This window comes from Camelus ferus, chromosome 1 (genome assembly GCF_009834535.1).
Source record: "Camelus ferus isolate YT-003-E chromosome 1, BCGSAC_Cfer_1.0, whole genome shotgun sequence".
NCBI classification, from domain to species: Eukaryota; Metazoa; Chordata; class Mammalia; order Artiodactyla; family Camelidae; genus Camelus; species Camelus ferus.
The window spans coordinates 49,632,657-49,643,919 of NC_045696.1; the positions used below are offsets into that span (position 1 = coordinate 49,632,657).

General features: G+C 42.7%; 1 pseudogene; it reads right to left on the reverse strand.

Annotated features, from left to right (window-relative positions):
- Positions 1 to 7,448: 7,448 nt before the first annotated feature.
- Positions 7,449 to 9,443, reverse strand: LOC116664086 (annotated as a pseudogene).
- Positions 9,444 to 11,263: the final 1,820 nt, after the last annotated feature.

Below are 11,263 nucleotides of genomic sequence, written 5' to 3' on the forward strand. Positions count from 1 at the left end.
AATAATTTGGTTCAAGGACCTTCTTTAAAATGTGATAAATGCTAAAGAGCTTCATGGAAATTCCCACATGTAGATACAACATCTTTCATGTAATTTCAGGGTTCACAGAGTGTCTGAAGACTCCCCACTTAATACCTGCTCTAAAAAGTGCTCACCAAATGTAAACTATTCCAGCCTGTATTGCAGTATTTTCCTGACTTGGCATAAACTAGGACGAGGCATTCATTTATTTGATAAACCCATACTGGGCTCTTACTAGGCACTGGGGGCTGCAAGGGCACAGATATCCTTGGAGAACTGAAGCAGAAGTGTCCCTTCACATGCATTGTATCAACTGAGAAGGTCACCTCACTAAGGCATCTGGCCTCAAAGTCCCTGTCTCGTTGCTCCGGTCAGATTGAGAGTAGCAGTCACCTCCGATTTGAGATAGGGGATCCGTGTACAAAAAGGTCAAGGGATTTTCCCGGGTCTATGAAGGTGTTCTTTGCCCCAGAACTTGATGCATCAAAAGACAAGCAGAGGGGAGCTGTGTTCAACTCTGGGTGAACACAACTCCTTGTAATTCTGGGATCTCCTGCTCTGAACCTCTCATGCCAGCGAAAAGGTACCTGTAAACATTTTCATTCTGCTACATTCCACTAAGTATACCTCTTGTAGATTGTTGCTGCCAAACTAGCAAATCAAATATTTCTGGTGACATAACTCAGAATCAGAAACAGCCATATTCACTATAAGCAGAGAGATTTTTGGTTTTGATTTGTTTGTTGGTTGATTTGGTTGGTTGATTGGTTTTAAATTCCTGCAATCCAGGGTTTAAATCACTCTACGACTTTCTAGTTTGGGGAAGCATAAGAAATGTATTTTCCTTATCTGAAAATGAGGAGAATAATTGTGACTACATTTAATTGTTGTGAGATTAAATGAGATATTTTACATAAAGTGCTCAATCTGTGCCTGGCACTTAGTGAAATCTCAACAAATCATTGATTCCATTCTTACCAGCTCTATCCTTAGCTATTGTCACAGACCCATGGGTTTCACCAGCAATGGGAAATAAGTTTTGTTGTAGCTGCTGTTTTCCAAAATATCATTTTTAAAAAATACGGCCACTGACTTGCCTGTAGACATGGTAATTTTGGAATGACTTAGGCTTGATTTTCTAAGCTCCAGACTGAAAGATCTATGAGTTGGGTTGTATGGGGAAGCAGTGGGATTTGGGAAGAGCTGGTGGGATATGCTAAAGGATGAGGACAGGAAGGTAAATTTGAAAAGAAGAATCAGAAGGAGAGATGATTGACCTGACGGGGAGTGCCTGAAAGACAATTAGGAAAAAGCAAGAGTAGAGAGCTGCAGGTGGGCCCATTTTCCCCTGTTAGCAAGGGCTTAGGGAAAGAAGTTGTGTTAGTAATTTGCGTAGTGTCTAGGCAGATAATCTCATTTAGATTTTGACTGGAACCGAGTTGCAGGAATACAACAGAATTTCTGCATGGAGCAGAATCAGGAAATGATGCCACATGTTGAGGAGAACGAAGAGATTTTAACGTAAAATCCCTTTGAGTCAACCTGGATTCAGTGGCTGAGTTACCTGCATATACATAGCTCGTAACAAATGTTTTTCTCACTGAAGTCAGGTTATTATCTTCTGTAAACCAAAGACTAAGGTTATGATGCATCTTCAGAGGAAAACAATGAAAGAGGCAGTTGGTGAGAGCTCTGGTGTTAAAAAGGTGACCTTGCAGGGGGTGGGGGAGGCAGGTATAGCTCAGTGGTAGAGTGCATGCTTAGCATGCACAAGTTCCTGGGTTCAATCCCCAGTACCTCCATATACAGACATACATACATACGTACCTAATTACCTCCCCCACCCCCCAAAAATAAAAAATAAAGTTAAAAAAAATTAAAGATGGCCTAAACAGGACCCTTCCTTCTTTTAGACCAAGCCCTAACCCATGAATGAAAACTATGGAACTCATCAGCCACAAGGATTCAGGGGCAGTTGGGGAACTCTGGAGAGCTGCCTGTCCACCCATCAGCTGGCCAGTCAGCCCCCCGCCCGCACCCTCTGCTCTAGCCACAAATACATGAATCACCACCACAGCAATGTTAAGGGACCTATGCCGAATAAAGGTCCATACAACTGCCGGGGATTTAAATGTCTTCCTGCAAACCCTCATCGCCCCAAACCACCTACATTCCTAGAGTTTGCTCTGCCTTGCCAGCTTCTCTTTTGCATTGTCCAGCTGGGCCTACGTGCAGAGCTCCTCTGAGACAATACGTCGGTTCATGTCTGGAATGCTTCAACATACCATGGAACCAACTCCCACTCACATTTTCGCCAGAGGAAGAGATTCACAAACACCCAAGGAGCCCTCTGGCAGCCAAGGAGCGATTTCTTGAGTCTTTAATTCCAAACCAATGAAAACAATGCCTTCAGTGAACGGCTGCCTCCCTTTCACCTCTGACCCGTGAGTGTTGCCAGATGGAAATTGTTAGTGAAGATCCACATGTAACAAGACTTTTATTTATGACCTAAGAGCACACTCATCAGTAACCCCATGGGCGGGACTTGTTTGGTGCAGAAATGATCTCAATCCTGTGTGTGAAGCCCTACGTGTTTGGATATGGCTCAGCCTATGGAAGAGAGAAAAACGTGTTCCCTTGAAGTTCCTCAACCAAGCACCTAGGCTGAAAGGAGGATGGGGAAGCCAGTCCAAATTCTTAGGGCCAGCAGCCTAGGAGGGAGCCCAATGCCCAAATAAATATTTTCACTTCAGTCCAAATCCTTGCTCAGCTAAGCTGTCCTCCCCATATTCCGACATCCCCGAGATGATAAAGACAAGCTCTTTTATCTCACGAGCCACTGCCAATCAACTATTCATCATCTGCCTTTCCCCAATTTGAACATTTTGTAGCTCTCAATTAAGATTTTGTTGGAGTCCTATCAATATATTCCCCATAACAGCCAAAGTGCCAATGGCACTGAGGCATGTTCAACATCAGGGGCAAGGATGTTAAAGAATGGGATTCCTCGTCTCCGGGATGTCCCAGGCTGAAAAATGCACTTGTGGAAACTGATGGTAGACTCTTAGGATTCTGGATGAGCAATGCTGTCCACAGCCTGCTGCTTTAGTATGTTTCCCATCAACCCCCTGTGTTTCATTCCATCTCGAAGCTGTATGATCCTTAGCTGCTCTGTTCCAGTAAGTGTTTGGGCAGATGGATGTAAACTGATGAAACACAGATGTTTACAGAGACAGAGATTAAGAACACTGCCGGGTTGGGTCTGTTTGACTAGTGATTGCCACAGTATCTCAGCAGTTTAGAAGATAAAGATAAATTAACCCATGAAATCTATGACTGAATTCTAGTTATTTTATTTTTTTTAGCCTCTTATAGAATTTTACAGAACTTACCTCACTTTTCAGTATTCCTATATAGTATTTTAGAGAAAGAAGAAGAATCATCAATTCATAAGCGGAAAACTGAGGTAATGAGAAAGACAGACCAGAGCCACACAGTTGAAAATCACTGGTTGCAACCAGAGGCTTATGTTTTCCTCAGTAGAAGGTGCTTCCTCTGGGAAAGGTTCTCATTACATCATCAATGTTTTTTTCCAGATACCAGTCTCCTTTGGGATGTAGAAACTCTGTCTGAGGAAACATTTGTCATCCCTCAGAAGTATTTAGATCTTTGTTTTTTCTCCTGTTTTCCCAGTGTGTGTATATATTTGGGAATCCTTTTCCTTAGTGATTACCAATTAGTAAGACTATGAATTTAGTTCGACATTTATCTGTTACTATTTTAATGCAAATTAAGTGGCTGTCCTCTGAGATTCTATGACTTTAATACTATTTTTTCCCCAGAAATAACAATTCTTTTCGCTCAGCACACTTGCGCTTGCGCGCGTGTGCGCGCACTCACACACACACACAACAGGTTATAAGACTAAAAAAACCCAGGGTACAATGTACAAAATACTTTAGCTTATGCTATTATAGGACTACTATGACAGAACTTATGTTACTGTACCCATTTCACAAATGGAAAAACTTATTCAGAGATACAAAGTGACTTGCCAATATTACATGGTTCTTACATCACAAAGATAGAATTGGAAACCTAGTAAAAATCTGACATCTCAATCCAGGAACTTGCCAGTATATGCTGTGAGGCGCCTCCTGGAAGAAAAGCAAAGGGAGGCAATAATAAAACTCCTGGTCCCAGTGGGCCGGTCAAGGATCTGAGCACCTAGAGCCAAGAGATCAAACAGTTATTGACACAAATCCAGTAAGCCAGGGCAAAGGTTGGCAAGGGGGCTTGGTGTGGGTGAGCAAAGAAATGGAGCCCAACAGCCTCAAGGCACCCAGAACCTTCCTGCAGGGCCCATCACACACCTGTGTGCGGAGATCTCTTTTTTTGATGGCAGTTCTGGAACAGCTCAACCCATTCAGACCAGGGTCTTGGCAATCCAGGGCCTTGAGGAAGAAGATGCTGTGTGAGGTAAATGTATCCGTTTGTTATGGCTACTGTAACCAAGGATCACAGACTGGGTGGCTTAAACAACAGAAATTTTGTCTCACATTTCTGGAGGCTAGATTTTCAAGATCAAGGTTTAGGCAGATTGGTTCCTTCTGAGGGTTGAGGGAGAATCTTTTCCATGCCTATCTCCTTGGCTTCCAGGGGTTTGCTGCTAATCTTTCGTGTTCCTTGGCCTACGGTGCATCACCCTGATTTCTTCCTCGTCTTCCCATGGCATTCTCCCCAGGTGCATGTCTGTCTCTGTCCACAGGCCCCCTTTTATAGTGACATCAGTCACACTGGATTAGGGTACACCTTAATAACCTCATCTTAACTTGACCATCTGCAAAGAACTATTTCCAAATAATCACCTACACCACAGGTGCTGGGAATTCAACACCTTTGGGGGAATATAATTCAGTTCATAACAGAAAGGAAACGTTTCTCCTCAGAAAACATCTCCTAATCCCAAAAGTCATCCTTGAATTTGGTTTTACCTGCCTCAAACATAATGATTAGCCATCTTTTTTATAAAGATAATTTTTCTTTCATGTTAAGTGTTTTTTTTTAACTTTGTGCATTTTAACAAATGACCCTTTGAATTTGGTATCAGATACCCTCATCCCTGAAAAAAGATAAATGCTCTACTAACAAAGAAGGCCACCATCATCATGAGAATTCAGTACTTCTCTCTTATTTGAACTATTCACATTGCCAAGGACAATAAATATACTTTAAAAGGCTCAAAATCTACATTATTATTACTTATTAATTGTTTATTATTATTATTATTAAAAGGAGACCCTGGTCAGAAGAAAGTCTTTTCCAATATGATACTGGAAATTTCTACAAGTTGTATTTTCAAAAGGATTTAATTCAATACTTCTGATAGATTTTTTTAAAAATAAATTATCTTTATAGTAAAAGAAAGTTTTTTTTTTAAGGGAGGGAGGGGAAAAGAGAAGGATTAGAAGGAAGAAAAGAGGTAGAAGAGTAAACCCATGAAAGGGTGTAGCATATAAGTGATGAAGAATGCAGGTGTCTGTGTCGGTGGGTTAACCTCAAAGCTGGAAAGCTTTTTAGAGCTCCGTCTGCTGTCTGTTCTGTGGGCTGATGGGCGATTAGATCAGCCTGGTCCTAGCTCGACACTGGGAATGACATGCTTCTTATAAAGTTTGTGCCAGGAACCCAGCCAAGTCTAACATCTCTTTTTCATTTAAGTTAGCATTTTTCTTGGTTCAAATTCACAGGTAAAAGTTCCCTCCAGAGAACATCCAGGGTAGCTTTCTTCATCAAAGGGCTTACCTCTACCCTGAGAACTTTTGCCTTATATATACACATACTTCAGGGAAAGACAGGATTTCATAAATGAAACACCTCCCAGAGCCCCTCCCCACACACTCCCTCCACAGCCCCACAGGTCTGCTCCCCTGGAGGGGGGTGGGGTGTATGAGGAATGCAGAGAGATGAGAGCTCTTGGATGAGGCCAAGGAGCCCTCCTCTCTTCATCCCACTCATGCAAACCAAACGCTTCTGATTCCCAGCATATTTTTCCTGGGCTTAAGCATAGAAGCAAACAATGCAGTAAACAGGTAAGAAGCTATTTTTTTTTCACTACAAGACTTAAATTTGTAAAGGTCCGAGATGAGTCCTTGATACAAGAAGACAGCAGGAAGTTCAATGCTCTGACAGTGTTATTCTCAGTATAGTCCGAGAACTACTTTTAGCCCAAACACCAGCAAAGCTTGTTAAATAAAATTAACGGTGCCCCAGGCTCTGCTCCAAACCAACATAATCAGAAATTCTTGGCGTGGGAACTCAGGAATCTCATTTTTATCAAGTTTCCCAGGTGCCTTCCATGCACATTAAAGTATGAGCTCCACAGTGTGACCCAAATGCACACGAGGACAGCCCAGGGTTCTGTGCATACGGGTCCCAGTATGTACTTGAGGGTCCCTCGAGGACTGATAAAATCAGCCTTTCTAGAAAGCTGGATTTTAGATAGGGTTTTTCTTGACTCCTGGTATCTTTGCAAAATGTGTTTCTGCACCCTGATGTTTTCTGCTGCACTTCGAAGATCGTATGTACCATTGGATTATCATGAACTGTTTACCTGAATTTCTCCTTCAGTCAGAGACAAGAGCTTATTATTTTTATGCCTTTATATATCTCTTGCCTGGCAGAGTGCCTGCTTAATAAACCTTTGTTGCGTAAATAAATAAACCTAGCTGCTTTCCTTATCAGAAAATTAGCAAAGCAAAGGGTTTCTGCTTGTTGTTAGTAAGTTACTGAGATTTATTGCAGAACGGGTTTAATATCAGGCCAGGTCTTGTTGGATCTTTAGCTTTATCCCTAATATCCTACAACAGTAGCGTTTCATGGAAAAGAATCTAAAAAGAAAATGCATATATGTGTGTGTATATGTATAACTGAATCACATTGCTGTACACCTGAAACTAACATTGTAAATCAACTACACTTCAATACAAAATTAAAAAATGAAAACCAAACAAAAACAAAAACCAGTAGGGTTTCATTACAAATGCTGCCACCACCATCTCTTGAGTCAGAAATTTGATTATCCACCCTCCATTCACTCCTCAGTGGAAAAGCTATGCTTAACAGTGGATAGGGTAGCCAGAAGGAGCCAAACGGGCCTAAGTAGAGAAAAAAAGTGAAAATAGTGTTTAGTGTAGTTTATATATCCAGTCATCCCTAGGTATCCGTGGAAAGATTGGTTCCAGGAATATTTTCATCCATTGTGTCCTTCGGGCTGCTCAAGTTCCTTTGATACAGTGGTGTGGTATTTGCACATAACCTTTTTTTTTTTCTTTTCCAAATTTATTTAGAAAAACACATTCAGGTCCCAGTAACCCTGTGCCCTTCCCCACCCCAGTCACAATTTAAATAATTTAGAGACAGAGTTGGGGTCAGGTGGGGGGAGTGTGGGAGAGGGAGGGAGGGATGGATGAGAGCCCACTACACTCCCTCAACGCCCGCTTCTTGTCCTTATTTCCCTTTGCTGCCAGCTTCTTACCTCACTTGCCTGCGTGCTTCTTGGCCATGGGACCCCTGGCCCCTCACTGGCCCCCAAGGGCCATGGGGTGGGTGCAGGAGGCTGCAGCCACGCTGGCCCTCAGCCCTCCAGCTTCTGAGCCCACCTGCAAGCCCATGGATCTCTGCGTGCAGGCGCAGCTGGAGGGGTACCCCTCAACGCCCTCCAAGAGCAGGCAGCGACTTGGGGTTAGGGTGGATCAGCAGGCACTTGATGGTCATCAACACATGCCACATTCCCAGCTCAGCTGTCCAGTCCCTCTTGAGCACGTTGACACAGATCTCACCATTGGCGTCCACACTTGGGTGAAAGATCTTGGTCAGGATTCTTGAGTGGGGAGGTAGAAAAGGCCTTCCCCAGCAGAAATTTCATGCGGAACAGGCCTCTGGCATATGCGGTCCCCTCGGGTGGCTCAAGCTCCTTTTATAAAATAGTGTGGTATTTGCACATAAGGTACGCACACCTTCTTGTAGACTTTAAATCATCTCTAGATTACTTACAATACCTACTGCAATGTAAATACTATGTAAATACTTACTGGTGCCTGGCAAATTCAAGTTTGCTTTTTGAAACTTTCTGGAATTTTTTCCGAATGCTTCTGACCCAGGGTTGTTTGAATCCTCCAATGAGGAACCCGCAGATACGGAGGGCTGACTGTATTCAGTAGGAAAGTGACCCCTCAGTTTAGCCAAGGTCTAGGAACAACTGTTGATGGCACCTTGATGGTGAGGCCCTTTGCACTGTTGCTTCTCCGAGTGCACAGGGACTGCAGACTCAGGAGAGAAGAGAAAGCCAGTGCCTGGGGGAGTGCCTTCCTGGCTGTCTCCCCTCCCTCCCTTCTGAGTGCTCTCAGAGCTCTCAGGGGGGCTCTGGGAGACACTGAGAGGCATCTGGCTGCTGAGCTCTAGAAATGCATTTCCCACCGGGTGCTTCTCCAAACATGCTGTGAGGCTGCAGAGTTACCCTCTGACGAGTGACACTTCAGGGATGGTTTAGTGGTTTAGGAAATTGATAAAGTCAGAAGGAAGCAAATGAGTTTGATCACAAGTTCTGGGGCCAATCAACATTCTAGGTCCAGGAAACTGATGGAGATCAGACAGGAAAATGCTGGAGATGAAAGCACCCAGTGTCTTGGCACATCTGGTTCGAGATGTGCTGACTGAAGAAGTGCCAGGACTAGAAATGTGAGAAGAAACACAGGGTCCTGGGAAAGGGCACTGCTGCGGGGCTTGGGCTGGTTTTCATGGTTTTTTTTTTTTTTTCCTGTTTTCTTCCCCCCAAAAAGCTGAAATAAAGTTGACCTGAAATAATTCTAGTCATGTGTATATCCTAACTCTGGCACATTCTTTATCATGTTAACTTCTCTTTATTGCAAAGAACATTCAGTTTACTGGACCCAAACATCATGGTGTTTTTAATTTAAACAGAGGGTCTTGCCAAACCCAGCCCTAAGAGAAATATTTTCATTATCCAGCTCTTTTATCAACTCCACAGCTCGGGTGTGGCTTCAGTCCCCTGCTTGTCAAGCCTCTGTGCTGCTGAGAAACCAAACACGATGGCCCTGAAACAAGAAAATACTTTCAATGCATTGGTTTCCACCTGTGTCTGATGTGAGAGACACGCCACAAGGAATGAGTTGCAGAAACAGGGGAGCCAAATTCAGATATTTATATTTAATAGTATTATGTGTGATTTAAAGACAGTATAAGAGCTTTATCATAAGAATTGCTAATAATGTTGACAACCATAGGTATCAGTTATCGAAAAATGACTATTGCAGGGCGCTGCTCTGGTGACTTTACAGACGTGTCAACTTCCCTATAACCTTATTAGTAGATATCATCATCATCGTCGTCGTCGTCGTCGTCATCATCATCTTCATCATATATAAATGAAAGCAAAGAGCAGACAGATCAAAGGGAGATGACTTGACCTATCATTTTGCCAGGTGCCTGGCTGGTCCACACCCTTAGAAAAAAAACCTCAAGAAGCCTGGTCTAATGTAGTTAGTCGAGACAGTTTCTCTCCATGGATTAAAAAGGTGAGTAACCATGGAAGAGAATCATAGAAGGGCATGTACTGAGTGAGTCATGAAGAGTGGGAAGATGCAGAGTATGGGTGCTGAGGTGTGATCTGAATTGGATGCAGCCCCAAGCACTCTGATAGCAGAAACGATGTTAGAAGAGGACTTTGGAAACTCCCCACGATAGCTAATCCAGGTTTTTGGCAGCCTCTCCCAGATAGTCCTCTAATTGTACATTTTTTAAATGTCATGCAATTCACGTGCATGGAATCTGGTTTATTTGGAAGGTTAAATAAAAAGGAAAGTTGAGTAGAATGACCCAGAAATGTAATTATAGAACGGGATATAATGAAATTTTGGCTTGAGGTTCGATCCAGAGAATAATTATTTTAAATATGTTTTTCTTTAGTGTATAAATCAGCAGCATTCTTATATTTTTCTACAACTGCATTTATGTTTACACTTTGTTGCCCAGAATCTGTGTTGAGTTTATGAAAATGGGCACTCATTTCTCAATTAAGATGTTTAAATACACCTCACTGCTTTGCTGTAAAATTAGCCCAGAATTCTCAAAGCCGCTGGTGCAAGTTTTGGAATGCATTTAGCTCTTTTTCAGAGAGAGTGAGCTCCCCCAAAGCAATGCCAAAGGCAGGAGATCTTTAAGCATAGTGTCCAGCACAGAGCAAGCTCCCGGGCTGACGCTTGTGAGTAACTAGAATGAGGAATCCTGAGAACTGCTATTTGAGACGGTGTTCTTGAAGATCTGGTGTTATTTAGTTGTGGACTGGGGAATTACCTATACAGTTGGAGTCCAAATGGATCTGGGCAAGAATCCCCTTTATTATGTAAACTTTGCGGAGTCCTAGTCTAAGTCTCTGTTAGTCAATTAAGTGGGACTAGAGGGGGAGGAGAGGAAACAGGAAAAGGAAGATAGAAAAGCAAAGTCTTTCTTTAGTACGGCCCATAGGACAACATTTCAATGTATGGGAAGTCCCTTTCTACTCTTGTAACATATTTCCAAAGTATCTCTGATTTATAGGCTCTGATATCTATTTTATATGCCAAATATTAAATTCCTATCTGAGTGCACATTCCTACAGTTATGTCTCACCCTCCAGGTTGATCCAGTGGGGATCTCCCATCAGCATCCCCCAAAAGTCCACCTTCCTGAGGGTGACTCTTTCTTTACCAAAATACTGAATCAACTGCAACTTAACTTAGAAACTGAAAGATGTGAAGGAAGGGATTTGTAATGATTCATCTACCTGGATGTGGAACTTGAAGAATCCAGGTCAGTGTTAAGAGTGTAAAGTAGTCACGGTTCACCCTGGATGTTGCACACGAACTTCACCTGGCCTCGGCCGTGGGGAAATTTAACAGTATGCGTTTCCTTTAGGTTTGGCAACTGGCCCTGGAGCCAGCGGTAATTATTGTGCTTGCTCCTTCCTGGTCTTTCTCAGGAAAAGAAGAGAGAAATACATTCTGTCCGAAGAGGCTGAAGACATTTAAGTCTTGGAGATATTACGGGATTTGGTTCCAGATCACCAAAATAAAGTGAATATTACAATGAAACAAGTCACATGACTTTTTTTCTGTTTTTTTGGTTTCCCAGTGCATGTAAAGGTTACATTTACACTATATTGTAGCCTAGAGTATGCGTTATGTCT